The 17329-nt window shown below is 50.0% G+C and overlaps 2 long non-coding RNA genes across 2 annotated transcripts; one reads left to right on the plus strand and one right to left on the minus strand.

Moving 5' to 3' along the window:
* Positions 1 to 69: 69 nt before the first annotated feature.
* LOC107319631 lies at positions 70 to 13644 on the minus strand. The gene is made up of 4 exons (XR_001557874.2): positions 13293 to 13644; positions 10688 to 10749; positions 8471 to 10132; positions 70 to 1113 (listed from the first exon to the last, which is right to left on the minus strand). It is a non-coding gene; the product is annotated as an uncharacterized LOC107319631 (long non-coding RNA).
* Positions 13645 to 13650: 6 nt separating this feature from the next.
* LOC107319630 lies at positions 13651 to 16574 on the plus strand. Its single transcript, XR_001557872.1, has 3 exons — positions 13651 to 13867; positions 15793 to 16006; positions 16501 to 16574. It is a non-coding gene; the product is annotated as an uncharacterized LOC107319630 (long non-coding RNA).
* The last annotated feature ends 755 nt before the right edge of the window (positions 16575 to 17329 follow it).

Genomic DNA, 17329 nt, shown 5'->3' on the forward strand with positions numbered 1-17329 from the left:
GCAAAGGGGTGCTGCTCAACATGCTGATCAACAGCAACCCGTTGAAATTAAAGGCTGAGGAGACGCAAGAGCGCTGCCATAAACATTTATTGCAACGCTTCTGTGTATCATCAGCCGCTGATTTGGAGGCGATGGAAGCGCGCGGCTGAAATGATGGGCTTTGTCGGCGGCTGCGATGGGCTGTCCTTGATGGATGGCGGTGGAAGCGATGCGCAGTGTTGTCTGCAGCACAAGGCTGAGCTTAAAGCCAGAAAGGAGGGATTTGCTGCCTTTATTACCACTGATCTCTTGTGATTTCGGGGTCCGAGCGAGCTGCTGGTGGTAGAAAAAGCCAGTGTGGAGGTGGTGAGCTGGAATAGCCCAGAGGATATGGATAAAGGTGGGTTCTGAACACTGAGTGTGTCATCTGCTGGAGGGCTGACACTGCTTTGTCTTCAAGTATGTTCCATTAGCAGCAATAACTTGCCTATACCAGTAGCACTCACAGAGCACGTCACCCACTGAGGCAGTGAGTGCCCAGCTCTGGGGCAGCAGCTGCACCCAGCAGGGCAAGGCACAAACACAGCACGTGGAGGGCAGAGCTGCTGCTATTGAATCATCTCCCGGAGCGCTCTGCTGTGCTGCAGGAAAGTCATTGGATGGATTTCTTTTTCTCTCATCGATCTGAAGGCTGAGGATATGGATTGTATTTTAGCGGCGAATTTCTGATAATATCTCTCTGTTTCTCTCTGCCAGCAGTGATCCCAAGGAAATAGTTTCATGCTGAAGCCTCTGACTTACGGATCTCACTGCACTTCATATCTGAAAGCAGAGAAACCCATTGCACTCCAGCAGAGCCGCAGGTGCTGTAGCTCTGGCTGCATTTAACACCTTCAATGAGTCCCATGCAGAAATGCCCTGTGCGTGCTTGGGCAGAAGCAAGAGACAACACAGCCCAGCCTGCAACATCCACAGCAGCATAAAATTCAGCACAACACTGGGCCCACGCTGGTTTCTTCCCCACTCCATCTCCACCAGGCTCTGTGGTAACACCAGGCACCCCCACTGAATCTCACTTTCCTCGTTCAGATGGGCTGCAGGAGGGACTTTGCTTTTGTTTCCTCCAACACAAAGCTGGAAAAAAAACAAACCCAAGGCTACATCAGTGTGGCATGTGGGCGGCTTGAGAAAAATGGGTTTCCTGCTGCTCTGTGTGTCCTAAAGCCTATTAGCTGGCACTCTGCTTCACCTGCCTCTTGTTTTTGCCTGACAGGTGAAGCTCGTGTTGGCCTGACGAGACATCACTGGCACTTGTTCCGTCCTGCCACTGTTCCCTCTCTTAACATTCAGCAGTTTGGCATTAGCCACAGTGGAAAGCTTTGCCTTTGAAGAAAGGCATCGTGTGAGCTGCTGCATCACCTCTCTTTCAATGGGGCCTCACCCAGAGCTTGCTAAAAGTATGGAGAAAGAAAAATGCTTCCTTCAAGATGAGGTTAGAAACGGGGCTGGTCTGCCTCTTCATGAAGGATGCCTTAAGGAGCAGCCCATGAGATCCCCAGAGGGTCTGGGCTGGGTCTGCAGAGGGTCTTTTCCATAGGGCTGTGACAGCTTTGCCTTGCTGTATGTTCCAAGAGCAGGGCCACAGAGCATCCTTTCCCTGGGGAGGTAACCTGAGGCTGGGAGCTCTGGGATCAGCCCCCCAGCCAAGGCAGCTGGACATCCATGTGTTAACCGGGTCTGTATCCTGTTCATGCAGTAGAGAAGCATGGGCTTCTTGGGCATCTATTCAAATATCTGATGAAGGATGTTGCCAATAACTGATGTGTTTGTGGTGACGTTCTGGAGCCCTTTTCTTTATGTGTTTCCAGACAGCCCCATTCCTTCACACCCTCTCCTTAACAGAGATCCAGATGCCTGTGTCTGCTTCCTCTTCCCAAGCCCTCCTTCAAGGATGAAAACCCAGGTAACATGAGTGCTAACTCTCCCAGGGATGCAAAAAAGGGGACTATTTCAGTGTGGCTTCAGTCTCAGGGGGTGCTCAGAAACCATTTGCAAGCTCTTGAGCTGCTGCCATGGAATTTGTCACTCTGGCCTTTTGAAAGGGGACCAGCACTTGGAAACTAAATCCTCGGGTAACCTGATTATGTCTGTGGACATACTCTGCTTGACTGTGACCCAGGAGGGCTCACCTTAACAGAGGCTTTCAGAAAGAGTTTGCGAAGACTGGGCTGAGGGAAGGGCCGCAGCATGTTTCTGTTTGCATTGACACATTTGCCCCATTATTCATGGCTGGTGTGCGTTTTGTTTCCACTTGGTTCCCAGCATCCTTTATAGATGGGTTTTCATGCCTTCGAGGCAAGCAGCATTGAAATGGTGCCAATGCAACAGTCCTTTGCCAAGAGGCAATTGTGCTCGCCCTGGGCTCCTCTTTTCCTTGGCTGTAATCCCAGGAGAAGGTGTCTGTGGTCCTCCCTTGTCTGTGCTGCCTCTTCTCTGCCCTGTTCTCTAATTCCTTCTTGAATCCATTGCTGATATATTTATTTCTTTATAATTAGATGTGATGGAAGAGGAGGAGTCTCAAAGACAAGTGCTGTGAACACAGGTGTCTGGATCTTTTTCCTCATCTCTTTGCAGCTGAAAGGCAAACCTATGGGGTTGGATCCTCCCCTTAATTAGACTCCTGATGAAGCAGCTGGGACAGAATAACTCCAAAAGGTGTATCCAGGGGTGAAGGGAAGCCACCAGCACCTCTTATCGGCCGCAAGGACAAGAGGTGACGGCCTAAAGATGTGCCAAGAGAGGTTCAGGTTGGATATTAGAAAGAATAAGCCCTTGGAACCGGCTGCCCAGGGAAGTGGTGGAGCTGCTGTCCCTGGGGGTGCTCCAGGAAACAAGAGATGTCACACTGAGTGACGTGGTCTAGGAAGGTCACAGGCAGATGGTTAGACACGATGACCTTGTGGTCTTTACAACCTTAATGATGCTGTGAGCCCAAGATTCTATGATTTATCTTCTATGAGGTCTGGAGGAAGGAAAAAAGCCGTGCTAAGGGTGAGCTGCACTGATCAACCCACCATGGCTCCGGTCACAGGTTTCTGAGATGAAAGCAAAGCACAGCTCATGCAGCACCTGTGTGGCTCCTGCCCTGCAGCACAGGGCTGGGAGGCTGCAGCAGCTTTGCTGGTGCCTGGCAGGAGAAAAGCAAATCAGTGTTTGATGGAAGGCTTTCCCCAAACACTAACTAATGGGAATTCCTCAGTGGTGTCCCTGGGAGCTCCAATATTGGATCTCGGGGCAGCCTTTTGTGTTCTCAGCAGCCTGTGGGTCCTGATGGACTTAACCCTTCCCAAGGCTCAGCACTGTGCCTGCTGCTGACCCAGGGCTGGTTCTGGGCACTTGGTGCTCCGGTGCAGCCAGTGAGGAGCAAGGGAGGGTTCATTGTGCAGCTGGAGGCAGGAGTGGGTGAAAATAAGTGGAATAAGGGAACAAAAGGAGCTTTTTGGGGAGGTGGGGTATGTTTGCATGGGGAAGGGCAGGAATTTCTTTTCTTTGCCCAAAAGTCTAAAGTGCTTTCTTCAGTGCCTCCGTCGCTGCATGGGGCCCCGGTCAATAACATTCCACGCTCGCCCTGCGGAAGGAGACGGGCCAAGCACGGCGCGGCTGAATGAAATTCCTCTCACCTCACCCTGTAAACATCCCAAGAGCCTGGCCCCATTACGGCTGGGTACAAAAGTCCGGGGCTGAGGCCGAACAAAAGGATGGGGAAGAAAGTGCCGGTTGCTAAGGCAACTCTGTCCAGGCCGCCTGGTTTTATCAGCAAGGGGCCCGGGTTTTCTGCCTGAGTTGCAGGAATCCGAAGCAATTTATTTCCACGGCAAGACAGAGACTGTGGGGAGATCGAGGGAGGCCAGAGCTCTGCATGGGCCTCGGTTCTGCACAGACACCTCCAGCACCAGGCCCACCAACATGGCGGCCATCTCATGGGCATCCCCTACAACATGCAGTGCCCCTCTTGTCTGGTTTACCCCCCTTGTCCCCACTTCCAGAGCCTTGGTGGGTCTGGATTTTGTAGCAGCTTGAGGGTGTGGGTTTAAGAATTTGATTCGGGCACAGCTTATTATTTCACACCCAAAATAAAGGTGGTGGTTCCCACTTCCATCGTTCTCCCCTCTGCTCAGAGCATCCGACAAGCCTGAATTGCAATGGGAACATCATCTAAGGTCAGAAGAAGAAGGGCTGTGCTGCCCTTGCATGTCCACCAGCAAAGCTAATACAAAGCATTAATGTGCCCCAAACCCCAAGTGATGGCTGGAAGTGGGATGTGGTGGCGTTGTGAAGAAACGTGTAGATGTGGTACAGAGATATGGCTTAGAGGGCAGTGTTGGTGGTAGGAGGATGGTTGGATTAGTTGATCTTAGAGGTCTTTTCCAACCTGAATGATCCTTGATTCTAGGTATGACCATGGGGAATTCAACATAGTAGATCTGCTAGGCAGCAGGTGCTTGTGTTATGGCCCCTAACCAAGGCTTCTGGATGTAGGAGCAGCATAGGGGCAGCATACAGGGTGGAGGAAGATAGTGTGAAGTTGTTAGTATTAACAAAATGACCAGGACAAGGTTGCAGAATATATGCCAAAGATTTTCAGAGACAGGCCCTGTCACAGAAGGGAAAGAACTGCACTGAAGATTATTAATGTAATTCCCTTGATGTTGTCTTTTGTTTTGATCTGGGGGGATGTGGGAGTGGGTTTGGGTAGGATGGGTTAGGAGCATGCAAAGCTTTACTACACAACTGCAATGCAGAGTGGCTAAATGGCTGGAGGAAACCCAGCTGAGCCTGACACAGTAAGCGTTGAACTAAGACACAGCCTGCTCATCTCTGCTAACTAATCCTTTGGTCTAGGAAAACTTCTAAACAAATGCAGCAAGCTGTGCTAATGGAGAAATTACTAATTACACTGAAGACAAGGTAAAGAATAGAAGGCAAGTACAGGAGCTGCACCTTGAGAAGGAGGATGTAGCGGACCAGACAGAGTTCACCACTGGAGTTCCTCTGGAATCGATCCTGGGATCGATCTTGTTTATTCTCTCCATGAATGATGTTGTCATGAGCAGTGGAAGCGCTCAGGTCAGGCCAGCTGATGACGCCAAAGAGGAGGCACTCTGAATGCAGAGGATAAAGGGAGAGCTGGCTGTAAGCAGCAGACAACCTTGAGCAGGAGACGCGGAATGGAGCTGAAATCCAACAGTGTGAAATGCAAGAGTACAGCCAGGGCTTTTGTGATAGACAGCGAGTGTATCAGCTGGATGCGACTGAGGAGGAGGTGAACTTTGTTGTAGCAGTTGCAGATGATTATCAATCACCAATTAGCTAAAGGCACAAAAAGGTAAATGAAGCCCTAGGGGGCCTGCAGTACTTCCCATGGAAGCAGAAAATCGTTAATTTTTCTGGGCTCATAGGCTGAGTTCTCACTAGGAATCTATGCAGAAAAATCCTCTTTGGTGGGGAAGAAGCCAGAGATCCTGTTTCACCACCACGCCTGTGAAACAGAGCCTGCAAGGGTTTTCTTTTCTCTAGTTGTGTCACTATTCAGGGTGTAGGAAAGAGTACATGAGAAGCAGAAAAGCCATATAGAATGATGGAGGATGCATGCACAGGAGGGAGAGGCAGGCATTCCTGAACAGCTTGAATAGAGTTTGGGAGGAAGGCACTGAGCAGGAGAGCAGGGATGCTCGGGAGCAGCCTCTGCTTAAACTAGGAGAACAGTTCAGTAAGTTAGGAAAACTGAAACACCAAAACAAGGACCCCAAAGATCCCATGTCCCCAATGTCTCCAACCCACCTAAAGGTCACTTCTGTTCTTGCATCCCCCTGGATGCTCTGCAGGGTCACTTTGGCTCCTGTTCTGTCCCCTTCCCTGCCTGGAAACTGATCCCCACTTCAGCTTTACTGAGGGGAAAAAAGAAAAGGAAAGCCAGCAGACGGGGCTTTTTGTACCGCAAAGTAGATTAGGGGCCTCCCAGGGCCCTGCAGCCTGTGCAAAGCATGGGGAGGGCTGGGAGGAGGGAGGGAGGGCAGGCTCCTCTCTCAGCCCTGCCTTTGGTCTGCTCCTTGCAAACTGTTTTCTGTCCAGCTTCCTTCCTTTATTTTATTTATTTATTCATTTATTTTCCTTTTTCCCCGCTTGTCACTATGGATCAGCTTCTTGGGGATGAAGATCCTTTCTGTTCTTGCAGTGGATTTAACTCCTGAAACACGTGTCATGTTCCCCAACTCCCATCCTGAATCGGGAAAGCATTCACCCAAACAAAAGCCAAATGCCCTTCCTAGGGGCAATGAGGAAAAGGGAACTCTGCGGTGGTCTCTAGTCTGATGACAAAAGGTTTCTTGGACTACAGACGAGAAAGTCAATGCTGCCTGGGATTATAGAAGCAGCTGTGGGCAGCAGGGATTAACCATCACCTGTGTGATGAATGGATGTGGCTCTGGTCCTGCAGCCAGGACACACGCCAGATGCTCAGTGCTACCTCTATGCCCAGGCTTGACCCCAGAGTTGCTTTCTTGATGTTTGAATGACTGATACCTCCCTCTTGGAGTCTGTGGGAAACGAGCTGGTGCTGGTGGGTGCACCCAGGCTGGGTAGGATGGTTTCCACGTGCCTGTCATGGGACATCTGGCTTTCAGAATAACTGGGCACCCTCAGCGTGCCCCTCTTTAAGCACACCCCAAAATCTCTTCCTTTTAACCCTCTTGGGTTCAAGTGTTCTCTATAAAGCAACCACAGCAAAGCCCCATCCTATAGCAAGGGAGTTGTGAAGCCAAAATCATTGCTAGTTTTGAAGCATTCAGCTACTACAGTGAACTCGACTGAAAAGCTCTGTAGGAGACTAATAATTTTACCTTCTTAGCAGAGATTGAATGATGCACAGTAAGCTCTGCCTGAGGCTCCGTGCTCCAAACAATGCCGTGGAAACCAAGTATTGTGAGAATGTTTGTTCAGTGCATGTCCTGCGAGCGGGATGAAGCGGGGTCCTCTAGAAAATAGCTCTGTTGTGTAATTAACATTGAAATTAAAGATGTGGGCATTAAACAAAAAAGAGCCAAGTGGCTGAAGCTGGCCAGGGCCACTAAAGAATTAGAAGGGCTGGGGCCCTGGCATGAGAAGCTTCACAGACTGATTGGAAGCAATAGAAATACCTTAACCCCCCACAAAACCCAAGGAGTAGATGCTGCACGTGCCACTGCTAATAGTCTTTCCAATTTTTCCTGGTACCTTCTCGCATATCATACGCATCTGGAAAGTGAAAGGAACTGGAGCTGAGAATCAGAGAGCTCAGATCAACCCCAGAGATGCAGTAAACACACCGGACATGCCCAACATGAAATGGGATCTAACAGGGAAGAGGAGAGGGAAGGTAGAAGGGGATCCATTATTCATGAAGGCAATAGCAGTACAACACAGCCTCCTAGACCCACGTGGCGCTGGATAAGGTTACTACATAAACACGAGTTGGTAGTGGCATGCCAAATTAGGTGCACAAAGGAGAGAGCTGGTGAGTCCCTGCCCTTTCCTTTCTGCTCTTCCCAGCAGACAGCAATATTCTTGGGTGAATGACAGAAAGAAGTTTCTATGGACAGCTCTACTGTTGGAATTCTAGGGGAAGATTTGAGAAATCAGAAGTGTCCACAGCACAGGAAAAGGGAGAAGCAGCTCCCCAGGTAGGAGTTACACCAGGCAGATGGTAGCAGCATCCCCAGGCATTTGGGTTGTTCATAACATGGTTGTTGTTGGAGGACATGCAACTTTTTTGCATTGTTTTTAATTACATGCAGCTTTTCTGATGCTCCTGCTGGTGGTTGGCCACATGGCTGCACAAAGCCACCACCCTGCAGTGTGTGGGCCCTGCATCTGCCTGGGAGCCAGGTCCCATCTGGCTGTAATTACCAGCTTCACATCAGCAGAAAAACACAGTATTTAAACACAAATGTTCAATGTTTGCATAGCAAACCTCGGGACAGAAAGCTCTTGATAATCAGCCTGCAGGAGAGGAGGTGGTGCTGTGTAGGTGAGCCTCGAGCTGTATGGCAAAGGTAGTACTCATAGAGACAGAAGGGCAGCACTGAGCCCTAGGAGCCCTTTGTACCTCACTGCAGCAGCTGCCCACAGCCCTGCAACCACCACTTCTTGCTTGGGAAAAGAGAAATGGAGCCTCTCATCCAAGGCAATCCCATCTATTCTCATTCCATCCATGCAAAGTGTTCATCCAGACTCATCAGCTGGTGGAAGAGCTACTGAAAGCAGCACGGGTTTCTTACTCAAAGCAAGCCACCAGGATGAATAATAGCATAAGGAGGACCTGGGCAGCTGTCCCCAGACAGGAATGCAAACTTTAATATGTTCCTCAAAGAAACACAAGGAATTTACTGTGCTGGTCCTTAAAACCTAAAATTGAAAGGACAACAGGTGTGAGGTATCACAGGGTGAACCTTACCTTCCCCAGAGCAGGTACTGATGGTGCCAGGACCACCTGGCATGGCCCTCCACATGGCAGTCCTAGAGGTGCTGGTCCTCGTCCCATCTTCTGCAGCTGCACTCAGTGTTTTCTTTCCTTATGGAGAAGAAAAGCACACACTTCCATTCCTGATGCCATGATGTAGCTGGCAGCTCTCTCCTCATGGGCTTTTCATAGCAGGTCTCAACCAGCAGCCACTTGTCATTCCATAGCAGCAGAGCAGATGTAAGGTACCAAATGCCTCCTTATTGGAGGGGTTCAAGGCCTTTTTCCTGCTGCTTGTGCACCCAAGGCGAGCAGCCTCGCTGTCGTCATCGCCTTGGAGAAGCATTGCTCATCTCGGCAAGCTTTAAAGCCACATCCTGACAGACCAAAATAAATCAATCAATAAATAAATCGTCCGTCGCATCTACTGGATTCTGCAGTTTATTTCCTCGGTGCTGATGAAAAATAGTTGGATGCTTCGTAGCTTCGTGAGACTAATTATGATAAACGGCCCCATCGCTGCTAATATCCGGCCATTAATTCCCAGATGGAGCTGCAGAAAATGTCAGGAATGGAAATGTCAGCTCTCTAAGAGGACCTGGCAGGTATTGAAGTGGGGACTGGAGCATCAGCAGAGGAGGCAGCAGGGGGAGAGGCAGGGATTAGTCGGATGACGATACGCATTTGGAAGCTGTACTTTTTCTATCTTGATTGCCCAGTTTCTCCCAGTTCTATCTCCCTCAAGCAATGACGTGACCATGGCTCCTTTCAGATTCTCAAGCTCTGTTCCCTGCACTAGGCAAAAGAATCGGTGCCTCCTAAGGGTGATGCTTCAACTGAAGCTTCACTTCCCTGCTGAGACCCCAGAAATGTGGCTTTGTGTCAGGCTGGCACAAGTCACTTACAGCAACACTGACCTCAGTATCCCCTGGCACGTGGCAATGCTGGGGGAGCTGGTACCTGGGCCTGATAACCATGGGTCTCCTTGGCCATTGTGGGAGGGTGCTATGGGGCTAATAACTCCATTGCACCATTGCTTTCCACCAGTAGTTGTTAATGGTTTTGCTGTGTGTTAGAGACAGTTCTTTATGGCAGTGTTCACTCCTAAGTGAGAAAGCACTCCGAGAATAGATGAACCAGCCAGACAAATGATCTCAATGCCCAGATATTGACAGCGCTGTGTTACTGATGGCAGGAAGTCAGGCTGGCACTTGGTGCGATAAATCAGCCAACAAACAAATGTCAGGGAGATATGCTGTGAAGTCGTTCTAAATCCAAAAATATGGGGTCGTCCTCCTGTGTGGAAAGCCACTGCTCTAGCACACTGACATGCCATGATCTCTGGCTCTGTTGATTTCTCCTAAGGCCTGGTGCAAAGAAATACATCTCTTTTGATAGAGCTCTTCTATTCTGTTCAGCCCGTTGGCTGAAGCCTTGCTCTGTACAGCTTCTGCAGTGTTATTGTTCAGATGAGGATCTCTTCCAGCTCTTGGCTCTTGCTTTCAAGTGGAAAAAATCCAGGCAGGTTGGGGATTCCTTGATAAAGCGCCAGTTGGTTGAAAGAAATGCTTTGATAGGAATCCATTAGATTGAGCAACGCTGGCTGTCAGAAGAGGACAGTGTTTTCACTCCAAGCTAGATGATGTGGGCACTTAGCTGTTGAGAGAAGATAGAGCACTCAGCCTGAACCAGAGCACACAGAGCTGAACCAGGGCTCCCCACACCCTGCCATGAGCACAGAATCACTCCAGGCAGGGAGCAGGGATGCCTCTGTCTCTCTGCAAATCTCAGCGTTCCTCCTGAAGCTTCAGGGGAAAATCCCAAACCTTATTTAAGAGATCCTAGATCTTATTTAAGAGAAAACACGCGTCCTCCTGACCTCCCCGAACACACAAATTGAGCTGGCTGAGGACCTCAATCCCTGCATGTTGTCTGGGAAAGCCTGAGTTGTAAGACTGCGAGCATCTTTCAGAAATGGCTTGCAGTTCTTTTGGGATGGTTTGCACTGGGGGCGGGTGATATATTTCCTAGAAGAGAGCAGTTCTATCTATAGCCTCCCGAGTGTTGTGTTTTGAACGCCTGAAGGGTGTTTGTATGTGAAACTCTGAAATTTCTGAAGAGTGCCAGGAAATGTCACCTCTCAGGCTACATCCTCCCCAGTACAGACTGGGCATGTTGGCTTCCTCAAGAGGCAGAACCCACTACTCTTACCTGGGGTGACTTGTGTCCCAGCCATTAACAGCCTCCTTTCCTCAGCAAGCACTCCTGTAGCCCTACAAAGCAGATGGTAGCGTTGTGTTAGAGATGCTTCTGGCCAGTTCAGCCAATAAAAGCCTACAACAGGCTTTGCTGCCCATCACTGCTGAGAGCTCATCTTGCTTAACTCCTCCATTACCACCACTCCCTTCCTGCACAGGTGTGCTCCTGGCAGCCCTCACTTCCATCTCCCTGGCCAGCCCAGTGTTTTCCATGCATCTTTCTTGGAAATTCCTTTGGGAAGCCATCTAGCTGGACTGCTGGTGGGATACGAGTGTGAGACCAACATGAAGATTGCTCTACCAGGGTCAACGTCTCATTCATTTCTTGAGATTGCAGGGAAAAGCAGAGTCTGAAAGCAAAGAATTTGCAGCTGGCTGGAATGAACTGCTCCACCAGTTCTACCCTGTGTGGACACAAGATAATTGACTGCTCGGTGTGGAAAGATCTGCAACGAGTAGCAGGGGTGTAAAGGTGGATCTGCCTTGATGGTGCCTTCCCAGAATCAAACTGCACCTCCAGCAAGATGCAGCCAGGCCTCCTCCTGTCTCTCCCTGCTTTGTCACTTCCTCGTGGCTTGTTTTTCTGTCAAATGTAGCCCGCATTGTCAACATGTGGTGTTTTACTCTAAATCAATGCTCCCTTGTGTGTGGGAACGCACGTAGGTGTGGAGACAGAGAAATCTAGGGCCTTATTTTCCAGTGGCCTCGTGTTTGGAGGATCATTTACACCTTCAGCAAAACGCGCGTGGGGTAGGTATGGAAACACAGCTAAATCTGATGCCTGCCACCCACGCTGGAGAGGTGCAAGTGATGAAACACCCAGTGCATCATCTCTGAGGTCCACGCAAGTTGGGCGTTATGGTATTTTGTTGTTCTTCCCATAACTAGAGGAAGGCTGCTCCCTGTAATAGTGAACTTGTGTGCAATATGGTTGGATAGGGAAAGCAGTGTTTTCCTTCTCTCCAAGCAGTCTCACAACAGTCCTTGGTAAGTCACTGACCAGGCTGGTCCTGCAGGAGCTCAGGAGCCTGCTTTGGGAGAACTAATTTCTTGGGCACTCAGCATCAGCTGTAAGTACTGGAAGGTCTGTGGCTGTAAGGGAGACTGTTGATCACAGCCTGAAGCTCTGATTAACCATGTGAGGCAAGCGATGAGTCAGCTGTGGGCACACAGGTGAAGGTAATTCAGCTGTGCTCCCAGAAGGGGTGGAGTTCCACTCCATCTCTCCTAGATCCTATTTAAGCGCTGGTCACCACTAAGGTACCATCCTTTGTGGAGCTCTTGTGGTGAGCACCCATCTTGACTGAAGGCCTCAGAGTTGGTGAGTCTTTTTCCTTAGATACCCTCTGGCTATCTATTTACAGCTATACTTGTATTATTCCAACTATGTAGTGGCCTAGAAAAAGCACATTGGTAGAAAAGGAGCAGGAGGAAGCCTCAGAGGGAAGATAGCATTGAGCTTTTTGGGCTAGCCTGGCTGGGGGCAGCATCTAAAGTCAGGCTGAGATGAGGGGGCAGCACAAGCAGCTGTGCTGATACCAGCCACCACCAGCTTGGAAACTGTACAGGCTGTGGATGCTGCAGCCTTGGGGGATGAGGCTCTTGGGAGCCACGAGGCCCTTTTGAAGGCAGGTCAGGAAATGAAACCCTGACTGCAGCACAGGGATGGAGAGTGTGGTCAATTGCACACCTGTCTGGTTTCAGTTCTGGCCTGGCAGGTTTCTGAAGGGGCAGCCAATTGACACAGCTCTGCTTTCATCTCCTGGCTCACTGAAGCATTTTGTGTCATACTTTGAAAGCTCGGTCAGAAGTGAAGCACTGCTAACCAGGAGGATGGCGAGGTCTGCAGTGAACTCACACCCACTGCAGGGGACACAGGGCTGTCCCAGAAGAGCATAGTGGAGTTCTTTGGGTCCTCTGGGCCAGGAGTCACAATTCATGATGCCACCCCTGGGATCTCCAGGAAGAACCATAATCACTTCATGCTTAATAGAGGCAACCCTTGATTAAATAAAGCACAGGGCCAGCAGCACAATGGAGAACCTACACCTGGGGGTTTCTCCAGCAAACTTCAGGATAACACAAAGCCCCACGCCGGGCAGGGTGAGATGCTCATTGCCTGGGCTCTGCTGCCTCCTGGTGGCACAGCCCCCTGCCCCCAACAGAGCCACCCGGGGAGCCCCACCTGGCCGTGCTGCTGAGGACTTGTCCCCAGAGCAGCCAAACCTGTCCCTCTCTTTTGCGAGGAGCGAGGAGGGGCAGCCATTTGCTTTGCTGGGGTGTCTGCCAGCTGAACCCAGTGCCAGCTGCCCATCATTTGGTCATTATATGTTCTGCAGGTGGGGGTATGACCCAGTAGGTGTGGTGGCCTAGGATGTCTACGGGTGCATCAGCTCAGCTATAAGTAACCCCTGGGAGGCAGAGGCTGGAGGTGGTCTTTTGTGGTGGCAACAGTATCTTGGTAGCTTGACAGTAGCTGCTATGCCCCTTTGATGACACTGGTGCCTCTGTCATGGTGTTTTGGTGACAGTGGTTCTCGGGTGATGGCAGGGACTCACAGATAGGGCAGTGGTGGTCGTACTCCATGGCTGTGCTGGTGGTAATGAGGGCAGCTTTGAGGTGGCTCGGTGGCAGCCAGGGCTCGGTGCTGGCTTTATGGATGGCAGAGGGGCTCTGTGGTTGCTCTGTGCTGGCTCTATGGATGGCAGAGGGGCTCTGTGCTGTCTCCGTGGTCGCTCCGACGTGGTGGCACAGCGCTTCCAGCCGCAGCCGCCGGTTGCGCGGAGCGGGCGGCCGCGAGGAGCCCCTCCCCTAACGACGAGCCGCCGGTTGGCAGCGCTCAGCATCGGAGCAACGCGGAGCGGATACGGTGGGTCGGTTCTGAGAGCCCGGGGAGCGGAACCGGGACCGGTGAGCTTCGGGAAGGCGGCGGGGAGGATGTCAGTCAGCAGCCCTGCTTATAGGGGTCGGCTCCGTTCTGAAGCGCTTTTCTCCTGTCTCAATCTTCACGTTGTTTTCAATGCTGTTGGGAAGGAAAGAAGCTTCCTGAGTCCGTTTTGTTGATGCTGTGGACCGAAGGAGGGAAGGACGGATCAAACTGCTCTGCAGGACGTTGAAGACTTGCTGAGAAATTGTAATTATAGTTTTTCCACAATGAGACACAGATTCCTCCATTTACCATAGAGCAGCACACCTGGGTGTGTAGGAAAGGTGCTTTTCAGGTGTGAGAGAGCCTGTCTGAGCCGCTGGGAAAGTTCAGGCAGGAAAAAGAAGTTTCTTGTGGCTGAAACTGGAAGGTTTGTTGGCTTAAAGTTCAGGCCCTGACTGCCCAGAGGGATGTGCTCCAAGTGATGGTGGCACGTGGCTGGAGTGGGACACAAAAAAGGCTTGTGCCATTGCATGGCTTTGCTTCAGCATCTCTTGGGCAGCAAAGAAAGCCCTGAGTGCTGCCTGTTTCACACTGGCTGAGGTTGCTCTAGATCTGTCTGAAACTTCACCTTCTGCGCAGGGATCCAGGGCCACCCTAGGGTGAGGATTTGGGAGGACATCCTCCCCTCTGGGGGAGCTGGAGGTTAGGGAAGAGCTGGTTGTTCCACAATAGGCCCCTGCACGCAGCATCTCAGCTGAGTAAGAGAGTGGATCTCATGTTTTAATCCAACACAGAGACCCTCCCTAGAGTTGCACTGCCACCTCCCCTCTCCCAGGGGGGATACTCAGGTGGACCTTGTTCTGCATTGCTGCTGGTTGGTGTACCTGAGCAGCCAGCCTGACAGAGCCCAGCAGTGATTCATCAGGAATCCTTGGATCTTGGCTGATATCAATCAATCCTGCTGGGCTGCTAAAATAGATATGGCCAGAGCATAAAATAACTAATAAAACCAAAATCCTCCATGGAAAATTCATTCTTCAAGGTCTGAAGTTGCAATTCTTGTGCCAAAGAGAAGCGAGGAGGAGAAAGGTTTGAGATTTTCTAGCTTGAAGGAGGGGAGAGCTGATTATTGATCTTGTCTCTCAGGCCTCTGCAATCTGTTTGTTTGCTGTGTGTCACTTAAAGGATTCGCATCATGGTAACCTTGATTTATTATCCGATTTCTCTTTTGACTCAGCCTCTCAAAATTGTGCACTGGCTTGAACCTACAGTAATAAACCCACACAGTTATTCCCTCTTATCTCAGACGCTCATGTAATGCTTTCTCCTCTGTGTGTACCCGATCCATTCGTGCAGACAGACAGCAAAGCAAGGTGAAATTCAGGGGGGGAATAAAAAATCCCTTCTGATAGAATGTGGGATGGGCAGTTTTCTGCTCCATTCATTGCAATCTCCAGACACAGAATCAAGGACTGCTTTACATCCAGTCAAAGGTCTGAGGGCTGCTCTTAATGAATATCTGTGTGAAGGTTTGTATGAAGTGCAGCCGTATGGCTGTAATATTTGCCTTGACTTGCATCCAGAGTGGAAGAATAGGAGTTATCTGTGAGCTGGGATCACCAGCAAAAATATCCCCTGCAGGAGGAGGGAGAGAGGAGAGGAGCTCCTGGCTATATTTTAATATTCGTCAGGCAGTGCTTAAACATCTCTCCTGAATTATTTAAATGAAGGAGCCAAGCCTCACAACTGGGAGCTGCTGTGTTGGTTTGTAGGCTGTGGTCTGCTCCTGCTGGACTCCAGTGTGACAAGGCTTTGAAGGGATTTTGGTATAGCAAAAGTAGCATTGCTCTTGTAGCCCCGGTTTACTCCAATCCTCCTGGCAGCCTTTTGAATGCTGCCACAGATCCAGGAAGCTCCTGCTGCTTCAGGAAAGCGGTTTTTCATGTGTATATTGCTGGTTTTCCCCTCCAGAACACATTTGGCATAATAAAACACAATTTCCCCAGGGTTGCTGAGCCATCCAGCCAGCTGTGTGAGACCAATGGCCCCCACATCATGAAGGCAGCACTTGGTACCCAACCTTGTTACCCAAATATCTTAGCAAGCCCACAATATCCAGCACAGTAGGTGAGTGTGGAGGAGTGCCAAGGATGGAGTGTTTAACTGGCTCAATGTCTTTTTTGCTCTAGAAAGCCCAGGATTGCATTGCAATATCATTCTCCTAAGATGGATAAAGTAAACAAGGATTTGATGAATTCCCTGGGCAGGAGCCCCAACCCTCCCAGTACCAGCCGTGAGGCTTCACACCAGACCCGCAGACCAGGAAGGCGTTTGTTTTTCCTTGATAGAGAAAAGGCTTATTATTCTGGTGTCCCCACTCCAGAAGCCTCCAGCAGCTCAGAGGTAAGTGCAAAGAGCAGTTCTTTCTTCTGCTGTGGACTTTCTTACATGAAATAGAAACAAGGTGCACCCGGTGGGGAGAAATAGAGCTTTCACCCCAGCTCCCAGCCCTTCTATTCCATCAGAGGCCAATTGTGCATGTCCTTGACCTTCACAGAGTGAAGCCTTGAGGTTTTTCCTTGTCATAGATGTTCTGCTTCCCTCATGGACAATGTTATCTGTGCCTTCATGATGTAGTTGTGTTCATCAACCCTCCATCCACACTTTAAGTTGACTTCAGGCTGCACTTTGCTGACAAATCCCCTTCCTCTCTGTGCATTGGGATGAAGTTTCCAGGTCTGTTGCCTCTCTGAGCCTTCCCTGTTGTTACTGACAGTCACATTTATCCCTAAAGCTCTAGTAAAATGAGTTTCATTGTCTTGTTCTGTCTTGACACCGAAACCCACCTTCCCACTGTGCTGTAACTGTGCTCTCACATTTCTCTCACTGCATTTCAGGATGTTTGTGCTGCACCCCGTACATACCTTTCTTTGCTGAACCAGGCAGACCTCGAACAGCACACCCCTAAAGGTAAATATTCTGAGAGGTGATACGGCAGGATATGGGCCATAACACTTATGGATGCTTACACTTAGTGTGCTATAGGCTGAGGCTACAGCTTAGTGCACTGCTTTCCTTCCCCTATCAGTGCCAGGAAACATGCTAAGGTGCCTGAGCATCCCCTGAAAGAAGAACTTCATTTAGAAGTAGAGCAAAGTGATCTATGTGTAAAACCACACTCCCTTTTCTTCCTCAATACATTCACCCCCAAGGTTCAGGTGGGTTGCATTGCTTTCTATGGGAGTTTGTTATATGGTGCTTGTCAGTGCCATATGCCAGGAGAGCAATGAATATATTTCCATTATCACCAGGTATAGATCCAGAAATGCCCTTTCCCTGCTTATACAGAGCAGTGAAATTGGGCCCACCCTTTAAAGCTGTATTCAGGAGCTGGATACCCATAGCCAGAATCATGGTTTGCTCTCACTTATTCATTCTGCACCCAACTGTGTCCCAGAGAGCCTTGTTCTCTCTTAGATTCAAAGGCTCTTTGTGCATATGGGGCTGCTGGTCCCACCTGCTTACAAGAGTGTGTATCATGGGTGCACAAACATAGGCATAGAGCAGAGCTGAAAGATCTGGCAGCCCTCTCCCTGCCCTTAGAGAGCTCCTGGGGGATGGATCATAGGCTGGCAGTGTGGGGAGAAGGTGTGCATGAGAGGGGGATTTTAGTGTTAGAGAAAGATGGTGTGTGTGTGTATATATATATATATATATATATATATA

The sequence above is a fragment of the Coturnix japonica genome, chromosome 12 (genome assembly GCF_001577835.2).
Source record: "Coturnix japonica isolate 7356 chromosome 12, Coturnix japonica 2.1, whole genome shotgun sequence".
Classification (NCBI taxonomy): Eukaryota; Metazoa; Chordata; class Aves; order Galliformes; family Phasianidae; genus Coturnix; species Coturnix japonica.